Source organism: Aegilops tauschii, chromosome 1 (assembly GCF_002575655.3).
Source record: "Aegilops tauschii subsp. strangulata cultivar AL8/78 chromosome 1, Aet v6.0, whole genome shotgun sequence".
Classification (NCBI taxonomy): Eukaryota; Viridiplantae; Streptophyta; class Magnoliopsida; order Poales; family Poaceae; genus Aegilops; species Aegilops tauschii.
Genome location: NC_053035.3, coordinates 80,030,287 through 80,042,792, shown reverse-complemented (window position 1 = coordinate 80,042,792; position 12,506 = coordinate 80,030,287).

Genomic DNA, 12,506 nt, shown 5'->3' with positions numbered 1-12,506 from the left:
GAGTAGTGATGTGAAGAGGTTTAATAGGATAGGAACCTATTGCCCATGACTTCCTCTGACTTCTACTCACTGTCATTGACAAAACTGTACAAACATGATAACAAATGCATCATTTCTTTGCAACATCACCAAAAGAGATGCAATTAGCAAGTCATTGCATCATTTCACTTCCACTTCACTAACCAAATCAAAGCATCCTAATCCAAACAAGGACCCTCACAATGGCATCCAACCTATGTGCTAGCACATCATGGCCACTAGCAGCAACTCCAATTGCATCTTTCACCTCTTAGATCCTCTCTTTGTTCCTTTGTCCTGCTGATGAAACGTAGCAAAGATTACTAGCTACCACCCCACCGTGACCATCAATTCTTTAGCTCCATTGTCTGCCACCTGCATTTGCGCACTGCTACCACCATGGCCACCATTGTTGGACCTCCCATTGATGCCATAGTGAATTGTCGGTAGAATGGGAGTAGGATCCATCATGGTGTAGACCTTCACCACCCTTCACTTGCAACAGGGACACTTTATAGATTAATGCTCTAGTAAATTCGTCTAAATATTCGAACCAATAAAGAGAGGCGGACAATATAATTCAACCCCCCCCCCCCCCCCCACACACACACACACCCCACCACCACCACCACCACACACACACACATGTCCAGTCTTTTTTTACTACTTGGGCATGGATCGATATAGGCCACATATTTTTTAATACCGAGTTGGCAGGATCTTGAACTCAAAACTTCTTGCTTGGGTGTTATATTTAGTGAGATCTTTTATGGTACATCACCTTAAGTGGGCCATTTATTTCTGTGATTGGATAGCTCAGATGAAGCAATTAACTACCAGGGGAGAGAAAAAGGGCAAGTACTGAGTTACTATGTGACGAAGGGCAAGTCCACGAGGATGCAACCGGCCGTTTGCGTCTGAGTAGACGGCCTTTGGGAGGCACGGGGTGGCTACATTGTCACTTGGTCAGGAGGGAGGGGGATCTCAGTCCGGTCGTGCGGCGGAGAGAGACCGACCTTGTGCAGCCGACGGGTGGTGCGGGGCGACTGTGTCAAATCCCTGGGTTGGCCATTTAATATTGGCCACTAGATCAACTAAATTTATGCTCCATTTAGGGCAACTCCAACGCAGGGACCCAAATGGACACGGATTTTGTCCGTTTTTTGTCTGTTTGGGTCGGCTATCCGCCTAGCGGACATGAGGCGGACAAACGCGGCTAGTGATGTACCCAACGCGCAAAACATGCAGCGGACAAGCGAGGAGGCGAAATCAGGCGGCGAATCAAAGAAAGACGGCGGCGAGGGCGCGGCGGCCAAGCCGAAGGCAGAGGGCGGAGAGGGCAGGGACGCAGGCAACACGGCGGCCATGGGAGGAGGCAGGAGCTCGAGGGGCACCACGCGGCGGGCAGATCCAACGAGGAGGAGGCCGGAATCGAGGCGGGGGCACGCCATGGGAGGAGGCAGGAGCTCGAGGGGTACCACGCGGCGGGCGGATCCGACCAGGAGGAGGCCGGAATCGAGGCGGGGGCAGGCCATGGGAGGAGGCAGGAGCTCGAGGGGCACCACGCGGCGGGCGGATCCGACGAGGAGGAGGCCGGAATCGAGGCGGGGGCACGCCATGGGAGGAGGCAGGAGCTCGAGGGGCACGTGAATGGGTGCGGCGGGGTGGATCCGGCGAGGAGGTGGCCGGAGTGGAGGTGGGACACGCCATGGGAGGCGAGGAAAGCTTCGGGCAGCACATCCATGGTGGTTGGTACCTGCGGGAGAAGAGGAGAGAGATTTTGAGAGAGAGACAGGAGAAAGACAGAGGGAAGGGAGAGGAAGGGGAGATGGCTGGCGGCGTGGTCAACGGCCAAGGTCCGGCGGCGCGCGGGGATGGGTTGCATTGGCAGAAGTCAATGGGAGCGGTGCGCGGGGATGGGTTGCGTGGGTCACTGATATGCGGGACCAGCGCGGATACGAGCGAAGGAGAGCGGACGAGAGCAGTCGATGGGAGCGTCCGCTTTTGTCCGTCGAAGACCCATTTGCTGCCCATATTTGCGCTCAGTTTGGGTTCGAGCGGATAACAGACGGACAGCAGGCGGACATCGCGTCCGTTTAGGTCGCCCCGTTGGACCAACTTTTTAATCCGGATGACCCAAACGGATGAAATGGGTCGCCCCATTGGAGTTGCTCTTAAAGCCCATTCATCCAAATGTTCGAAATGAAGAGAATCGGTCAATGTATTTCAATGCACGTCATAACTCTGACATGGCTCCTACTCATCCTCTTCCAGCGCCCGGCGGGTAGCGAGAAGACTTGTGGCAACGTGCGGCGGCGTTCCAACTATGTAGCTGCGGCAGTCCGACGACGTTCGGTTGCAGCGGTGGGCTGCAGCGCGGTGGTCCTGCGGCGGCGTGTTGTCGTGGCGGTATTGGGGATTGGATTAAGAGAAGGCCAACTCCCCCACCAAATAGGAAAAGGTGGACTATTTTTTTGGTGATCACCAATAATTTATTAGGTAAAGGAGACTTGCTGGAGCAGTTTTTTTGGCCCAACTTCCCCAATATCAGGATTTTATTGGGGCAAGGGGAACGGCTAGAGATGCTCCTAGGAGATCTTCAGTCGTTGATTAGTTTTCCCACCCATTTCTGTTGCGTGAGTGCTCTCACCTTCTTCCTTCTCCACTCATTATCGGGCTTCCTCCTCTTTCTTCTTATCGAAAAAGGCTTTTGCCCCTTTTGTCGTACTTCATCCTTGACGGAGAGTTCGGTCCCTGTGAGTGGTCGATCACTTCCTAGCAATTCGATAATTGTCTCATATAGGTACATCCTAGTACTACTCCCTCCGTAAAAAATATATATAATCATTTAGATCACTAATTTAGTGATTTAAATAATCTTATATTTCTTTATAGAGAGAGTACATTTGATGCGGCCTTTCATGCATCAGAAGAAATCGATCGGGCACTCCGTTAACTATGCAAAGATGGTTGTTCAAACCATGACCATGTTTTATTCTTATCATCGTGTTGTTGCAAGGGATGAGCCTTTGATGAGTATTTCTATAAAAATTTGATGCATCAATAAGATTCTCGGTTCTTGACCTGCGAAAGAAAAAAAATATTCTCGGTTCTTAAAAAGAAATTTGCTTAGGCCAGCGGGAGATAGTTGACCCGCGAGTGTAGCGCGTGTTGAATGTAAATGAGAATGAATTGAACTTCTATCTTTCATTGATCATCGGATGGTATTTATACAAGGCTTTGCGTCTCTTGGCAAAGTCGGTTACAAGGAGAAGGCGCTTGTTCGGTGATCACAGGCGTCTGTACAATGAGAAGGCGTCCGTACGGTGCTTTGGGCATACAAACCGTCTATTACGGTTATAAACTAATTCTAACACTCCCCCTTGCACAAAGCTACGTCTTGTATGTCTTGTGTCCTTGTATAATCTTGAAAATACTCCATGTAGTCTTGATGATCTTTGAAGTTGATAATTACTCCCCCAAAACCCTGTGGGAAAAATGTGAGGAGAATAATATTTGATATGTTGTTAAAACTCCTTAAAAACCCAGTGGGAAAAATAAGAAGAAAATGGTACAACATATAATGGTAATTGTCTCTTTGATAACTTATATGAGAAAAACCTCGAGAGGATAAAACTCATTGGTAAGTTTAGAGGACAATTTATATGCCTTGTATACATCTGTTAAAAACCCCGGTGGGGAAAATAGGAAGTATGACATATATTCTTGTGTTGATATTACCTCATTAAAAACCTTGATGAGAACCTTGAAAGTAAACTCATTAAGGGAAAAAGAGTGTAATATAATGTTTGAATAGGTTATAATTCAGGAAGAGACTCCCCCTGATCCTTGCAATTTAGGTGCAATATGCGTAGTGATATTGCTTTTGTATAACCGGTTTGCATCGGAGCAACACAAGTATTATTATCTTTGTAGATAATGATTGGTGATTCAATAGAACCAATGTTGTATGTGTTTTATCATTCCGTGAATCCACACATATTTATGTGAAGCCTTGTATTTCAGAATGATAGGTGGTTGTAGCCACTAGAGTCCTTTTGAAGACAACAATGGAATGGCAAGCCCACCATATAGGTACAAGAAGCCTATTAGTGATCTGACATCACGGGGATTGGATAAGTAGTCAGCATCAGCGCATCCGATGATATTGGAGTTCAGATTTCTCTGAAATTTTACAAATAGGTTAAGGTATTTGGTGCATTGGAGATATCAAAAGATACTCTTGTTCCCGTCCACTAGTGTTAGGTCCAATGGCACTGAGATATGGAACATCATGTCCCAACATCTCTTCTCCATCTTTTATGGTTTTGAATGTATGTTTCTCTACGTCTAGAGATTGAACACCCATAGAGTTTAGATGGATATGACTTGTCCATATTTGAATTTCTCCAATAATTTTTGGATATAGGTAAAACGGTGTATCATATTTCTTGAGTGAGGTGCTCGAATTGTAGCTAAAGTAAAAAATTGGTATTTACTTATATCCTTCTTCTCGAAATCCATCTTTAGATGATGACGTGTTTCATGAAAATCTTCTGTGTTGCTAATGATGTTATAATCATAACATACACTGATTATGAATATCATATTGAAAATTTCTTGATGAACACGTTGAAAAATCATCATTGTTAGAGTATTCCTTTTGTAAAAGGAACTCACTAAGTCGGTTGTACCTTCCGACTATTGTAAGTCATGTAGTGACTTATAGTTTACACTATGTATGTTGTGATTTCTGTTTGGATTCATAATTGGGATTCCTATGGGGAACTTATATGTATGAATCAAGTGACACATGAGTATATGGTCACTACATCTATCAACTACATAAATAGATGATTTGTACTGCCATTGAGACAAGTTATCGGAAAGTGATTCCACTTGTGTCTAGAGAATGTATTTTGGGTATCTGCGTGAACCTTGCTACATGCCTTGCTATTGACTCACCACCTTGTTGTTCTCATTCCACTTTTGGACGAAAACTGGTGTAGGTATTTCTTTTGTGTATACCTTCCATTTATTGAGCAAGACTATTTCTCCTTGGGTTGCTTCCTTTGATTGAGTCTAGTCCAAGCGAGTGCTTTTCAAACTCTGCCATGGCCATGGTCTTTGGATCTGGATCATTGTAAAGGTTGTTTGCAATATGGTGGAGAATGTATGTCGACAGTTGTAGGCTTTAGTTATATGATTCTCCAGAATGTATATAGTTGGTGAAAATCTTGTTTACCCTTGGTGACTCTTCGTGGTTTCCCCATACGGTCGAGTCTAGGTATTCCGATATCCCAGTCATTGTGTGCACTATTGAGCTGGGTTGTGGTGGTTTTTCATCCACTGGGTGTATACTACCCATTTTGTGTCTATCAACGTTAAGTTGACTTGCATTTACTGTTTCGAGGGTTTCTTCCTCACTTTCCTTTGTTGCTTGCAAGAAGCTGAATCCTGCTTTGTGACCGTACTTCTCCCCCTCTTGATTTGAACAAAGAGTTGAGTGGTTTTGTTGGTACCTCCACTCTTTCTGGCACAATTGTTGCAAGATTATAGGATTTTGTTACATATTTTTAGCCAGTAATGGATTTGGCAGGTTATTTGCAACCTATAACAAAGTTTTCTGAACGTGAAGTTCAATGTCTTGAGTACGTGAATTTGAGGTAGAAATGTGTCAAACATTCCAATTAATTTCCTGGCATTCATTTTTGGTACTTAAAGTCTCCCCCTAATGCCTTGAAATTTTCCTCACTAAGCATACTAGCCTTGAATAACTCCCCCTGATAGGGGCTTCAGGTATTTGACGGAAATACAGTTATTCCTCACATAGATCCCAATTTTCTATGAGGGGCCATTGATGTATGCCGCGGTGGTTTATATTGGTATGCAACCAAATAATCGCAGATGGGAAATTCTTTTGATTTGCACGTACTAGTTTTAGAGGGAAGGTACTACGAGATGTAGTATGCGGCAGTTGAATCATGTCAGCAGGGTGTAAAACTGCATGACTCCAACTCAAGGTTGGTAGTTTGCAATTCATTAGTCAGACGTGCTATGAGCTTAATTTTCTTTCACAACCCAGCCATTTTGAGTGTGGATATATGGGACCGAGTGCTGAACATCAATCCCTATGCCATGCAACATCATTGAAGGCTAGTGAGGAGAGTTCAACTGTGTTGTCCATTCGAATTGACTTGATTCAATTTTGTAAATAATGAGCTTGTAATTTAATACCTTGTCTCATTATTATGGAAAATACATGGTTGTGTGGCTAGTAGGCACACATGGGACCATTGTGGAGATGTGTCTATTAGAGCCATGAAATTCTTTAAAAGTCCACACAATGGTTGGATATCCTCACAAACTACGAATATTGTGAGAATTTAGCATAATATAAACCACGACTAATGGAATTGCTGGTAATTTTCCGCATCATCCATATGTTGGGATGACCAAGGCGTTCATGCCAAGTTTGGAATGCATTAGCATTCTGGAAAATTACCTTATTCACAACATATGTAACGGGTTCGTGCAATACCGACGATATGTGATTCTGCATTAAAAAAATGCCTTTCATATCCTTTGTTATTGGTAAAAGGTGTTGGGGAACGTAGTAATTTCAAAAAAATTCCTACGCACACGCAGGATCATGGTGATGCATAGCAACGGGAGGGGAGAGTGTTGTCCACGTACCCTCGTAGACCGAAAGCGGAAGCATTAACACAACGCGGTTGATGTAGTCGTACGTCTTCACGATCCGACCGATCAAGTACCGAACGCATGGCACCTCCGAGTTCAGCACACGTTCAGCTCGATGACGTCCCTCAAACTCCGATCCAGCCGAGTGTTGAGGGAGAGTTTCGTCAGCACGACGGCGTGGTGACGATGATGATGTTCTACCGACGCAGGGCTTCGCCTAAGCACCGCTATGATATTATCGAGGTGTAATATGGTGGAGGGGGCACCGCACACGGCTAAGAGATCAATGATCAATTGTTGTGTCTATGGGGTGCCCCCTGCCCCCGTATATAAAGGATCAAAGGGGGGAGGTGTGCCAGCCTTGGGGCGCGCCAGGAGGAGTCCTACTCCCACCGGGAATAGGATTCCCCCCTTTTCCTAGTTGGATTAGGACTTGGGGGGGGGAAGAGAAGAGGGGGAAGAAGGAAGGGGGCGCCGTCCCCTTCTCCTTGTCCTATTTGGACTAGGGGGGAGGGGCGCGCGGCCCAGCCCTAGCCGCCTCTTCTCTCTTCCACCTAGGCCCACTAAGGCCCATTATGTTGCCGGGGGGTTCCGGTAACCTCCCGGTACTCCGGTAAAATCCTGATTTCACCCGGAACACTTCCGATATCCAAACATAGGCTTCCAATATATCAATCTTTATGTCTCGGCCATTTCGAGACTCCTCGTCATGTCCGTGATCACATCCGGGACTCCGAACAACCTTCGGTACATCAAAACATATAAACTCATAATATAACTGTCATCGAAACGTTAAGCGTGCGAACCCTACGGGTTCGAGAACTATGTAGACATGACCGAGACACGTCTCCGGTCAATAACCAATAGCGAAACCTGGATGCTCATATTGGCTCCCACATATTCTACGAAGATCTTTATCGGTCAGACCGCATAACAACATACGTTGTTCCCTTTGTCATCGGTATGTTACTAGCCCGAGATTCGATCGTCGGTATCTCAATACCTAGTTCAATCTCGTTACCGGCAAGTCTCTTTACTCGTTCCGTAATACATCATCTCGCAACAAACTCATTAGTTGCAATGCTTGCAAGGCTTAAGTGATGTGCATTACCGAGAGGGCCCAGAGATACCTCTCCGACAATCGGAGTGACAAATCCTAATCTCGAAATACGCCAACCCAACAAGTACCTTCGGAGACACCTGTAGAGCACCTTTATAATCACCCAGTTACATTGTGACGTTTGGTAGCACACAAAGTGTTCCTCCGGTAAACGGGAGTTGCATAATCTCATAGTCATAGGAACATGTATAAGTCATGAAGAAAGCAATAGCAACATATTAAACGATCGAGTGTTAAGCTCACGGAATGGGTCAAGTCAATCACAACATTCTCCTAATGATGTGATCCCATTAATCAAATGACAACTCATGTCTATGGCTAGGAAACATAACCATCTTTGATCAACAAGCTAGTCAAGTAGAGGCATACTAGTGACACTCTGTTTGTCTATGTATTCACACATGTATCAAGTTTCCTGTTAATACAATTCTAGCATGAATAATAAACATTTATCATGATATAAGGAAATAAATAATAACTTTATTATTGCCTCTAGGGCATATTTCCTTCAGTCTCCCACTTGCACTAGAGTCAATAATCTAGTTCACATCGCCATGTGATTTAACATCAATAGTTCACATCACCATGTGATTAACACCCATAGTTCACATCGTCATGTGATCAACACCCAAAGGGTTTACTAGAGTCAGTAATCTAGTTCACATCGCTATGTGATTAACACCCAAAGAGTACTAAGGTGTGATCATGTTTTTCTTGTGAGATAATTTTAGTCAACGGGTCTGTCACATTCAGATCCGTAAGTATTTTGCAAATTTTCTATGTCTACAATGCTCTGCACGGAGCTACTCTAGCTAATTGCTCCCACTTTCAATATGTATCTAGACCGAGACTTAGAGTCATCTAGATTAGTGTCAAAACTTGCATCGACGTAACCCTTTACGACGAACTCTTTATCACCTCCATAACCGAGAAATATTTCCTTATTCTACTAAGGATAATTTTGACCGCTGTCCAGTGATCTACTCCTAGATCACTATTGTACTCCCTTGCCAAAATCAGTGTAGGGTATACAATAGATCTGGTACACAGCATGGAATACTTTATAGAACCTATGGAGGCATAGGGTATGACTTTCATTCTCTTTCTATCTTCTGCCGTGGTCGGGCTTTGAGTCTTACTCAATTTGACACCTTGTAACATAGGCAAGAAACTCTTTCTTTGACTGTTCCATTTTGAACCACTTCAAAATCTTGTTAAGGTATGTACTCATTAAAAAAACTTACCAAGCGTCTTGATCTATCTCTATAGATCTTGATGCTCAATATGTAAGCAGCTTCACCGAGGTCTTTCTTTGAAAAACTCCTTTCAAACACTCCTTTATGCTTTGCAGAATAATTCTACATTATTTCCGATCAACAATATGTCATTCACATATACTTATCATAAATGTTGTAGTGCTCCCACTCACTTTCTTGTAAATACAGGCTTCACCACAAGTCTGTATAAAACTATATCCTTTGATCAACTTATCAAAGCGTATATTCCAACTCCGAGATGCTTGCACCAGTCCATAGATGGATCGCTGGAGCTTGCATATTTTGTTAGCACCTTTAGGATTGACAAAACCTTCTGGTTGCATCATATACAACTCTTCTTTAATAAATCCATTAAGGAATGCAGTTTTGTTTATCCATTTGCCAGATTTCATAAAATGCGGCAATTGCTAACATGATTCGGACAGACTTAAGCATAGATACGAGTGAGAAACTCTCATCGTAGTCAACACCTTGAACTTGTCGAAAACCTTTTGCGACAATTCTAGCTTTGTAGATAGTAACACTACTATCAGCGTCTGTCTTCCTCTTGAAGATCCATTTAATCTCAATGGCTCGCCGATCATTGGGCAAGTCAATCAAAGTCCATACTTTGTTCTCATACATGGATCTCATCTCAGATTTCATGGCCTCAAGCCATTTTGCGGAATCTGGGCTCACCATCGCTTCTTCATAGTTCGTAGGTTCGTCATGGTCTAGTAACATAACCTCCAGAACAGGATTACCGTACCACTCTGGTGCGGATCTTACTCTGGTTGACCTACGAGGTTCAGTAATAACTTGATCTAAAGTTTCATGATCATCATCATTAACTTCCTCACTAATTGGTGTAGGTGTCACAGAAACCGGTTTCTGTGATGAATTACTTTCCAATAAGGGAGCAGGTATAGGTACCTCATCAAGTTCTACTTTCCTCCCACTCACTTCTTTCGAGAGAAACTCCTTCTCCAGAAAATTTCCGAATTTAGCAACAAAAGTTTTGCCTTCGGATCTGTGATAGAAAGTGTACCCAACAGTCTCCTTTGGGTATCCTATGAAGACACATTTCTCCGATTTGTGTTTGAGCTTATCAGGATGAAACTTTTTCTTATAAGCATCGCAACCCCAAACTTTAAGAAATGACAGCTTAGGTTTCTTGCCAAACCATAGTTCATACGGTGTCGTCTCAACGGATTTAGATGGTGCCCTATTTTTACGTGAATGCAGCTATCTCTAATGCATAACCCCAAAACTATAGTGGTAAATCAGTAAGAAACATCATAGATTGCACCATATCTAATAAAGTACGGTTACGACGTTCGGACACACCATTATGCTGTGGTGTTCCAGGTGGCATGAGTTGCAAAACTATTCCGCATTGTTTTAATTGAAGGCCAAACACATAACTCAAATATTTGCCTCTACGATCAGATCGTAGAAACTTTATTTTCTTGTTACGATGATTCTCTACTTCACTCTGAAATTCCTTGAACTTTTCAAATGTTTCAGACTTATGTTTCATCAAGTAGATATACCCATATCTGCTCAAATCATCTGTGAAGGTCAGAAAACAATGATACCCGCCGTGAGCCTCAACACTCATTGGACCGCATACATCAGTATGTATTATTTCCAATAAGTCAGTTGCTCGCTCCATTGTTCCGGAGAACGGAGTCTTAGTCATCTTGCCCATAAGGCATGGTTCGCAAGCATCAAGTGATTCACAATCAAGTGATTCCAAAAAGCCCATCAGCATGGAGTTTCTTCATGCGCTTTACACCAATATGACCTAAACGGCAGTGCCACAAATAAGTTGCACTATCATTATTAACTTTGCATCTTTTGGCTTCATTATTATGAATATGTGTATCACTACGATCGAGATCCAACAAACCATTTTATTGGGTGTATAACCATAGAAGGTTTTATTCATGTAAACAGAACAACAATTATTCTCTAATTTAAATGAATAACTGTATTGCAACAAACATGATCAAATCATATTCATGCTCAACGCAAACACTAAATAACACTTATTTAGTTTCAACACTAATCCCAAAAGTATAGGGAGTGTGCGATGATGATCATATCAATCTTGGAACTACTTCCAACACACATCGTCACCTCGCCTTTTACTAGTCTCTGTTTATTCTGCAACTCCCGTTTCGAGTTACTACTCTTAGCAACTGAACCAGTATCAAATGCCGAGGGGTTGCTATAAACACTAGTAAGTACACATCAATAACATGTATATCCAATATACCTTTGTTCACTTTGCCATCCTTCTTATCCACCAAATACTTGGGGCAGTTCCGTTTCCAGTGACCAGTCCCTTTGCAGTAGAAGCACTTAGTCTCAGGCTTAGGTACAGACTTGGGCTTCTTCACTTGAGCAGCAACTCGCTTGCCGTTCTTCTTGAAGTTCCCCTTCTTCCCTTTGCCCTTTTCTTGAAACTAGTGGTCTTGTCAACCATCAACACTTGATGTTTTTCTTGATTTCTACCTTCGTCGATTTCAGCATCGCGAAGAGCTTGGGAATCATTTCCGTTATCCCTTGCATATTATAGTTCATCACGAAGTTCTAGTAACTTGGTGATGGTGACTAGAGAAATATGTCAATCACTATTTTATCTGGAAGATTAACTCCCACTTGATTCAAGCGATTGTAGTAAGACAATCTGAGCACATGCTCACTGCTTGAGCTATTCTCCTCCATCTTTTAGCTATAGAACTTGTTGGAGACTTCATATCTCTCAACTCGGGTATTTGCTTGAAATATTAACTTCAACTCCTGGAACATCTCATATGGTCCATGACATTCAAAATGTCTTTGAAGTCCCGATTCTAAGCCGTTAAGCATGGTGCACTAAACTATCAAGTAGTCATCATATTGAGCTAGCCAAACGTTCATAACGTCTGCATCTGCTCCTGCAATAGTCTGTCACCTAGCGGTGCATCAAGGACATAATTCTTCTGTGCAACAATGAGGATAATCCTCAGATCACGGATCCAATCTGCATCTTTGCTACTAACATCTTTCAACATAATTTTCTCTAGGAACATATCAAAAATAAACACAGGGAAGCAACAACGCGAGCTATTGATCTACAACATAATTTGCAAAAATACTATCAGGACTAAGTTCATGATAAATTTAAGTTCAATTAAAATTACTTAAGAAATCCCACTTAGATAGACATCCCTCTAATCCTCTAAGTGATCACGTGATCCATATCAACTAAACCATGTCCGATCATCACGTGAGATGGAGTAGTTTCAATGGTGAACATCACTATGTTGATCATATCTACTATATGATTCACGCTCGACCTTTCGGTCTCCATGTTCCGAGGCCATATCTGTTATATGCTAGGCTCGTCAAGCTTAACCTGA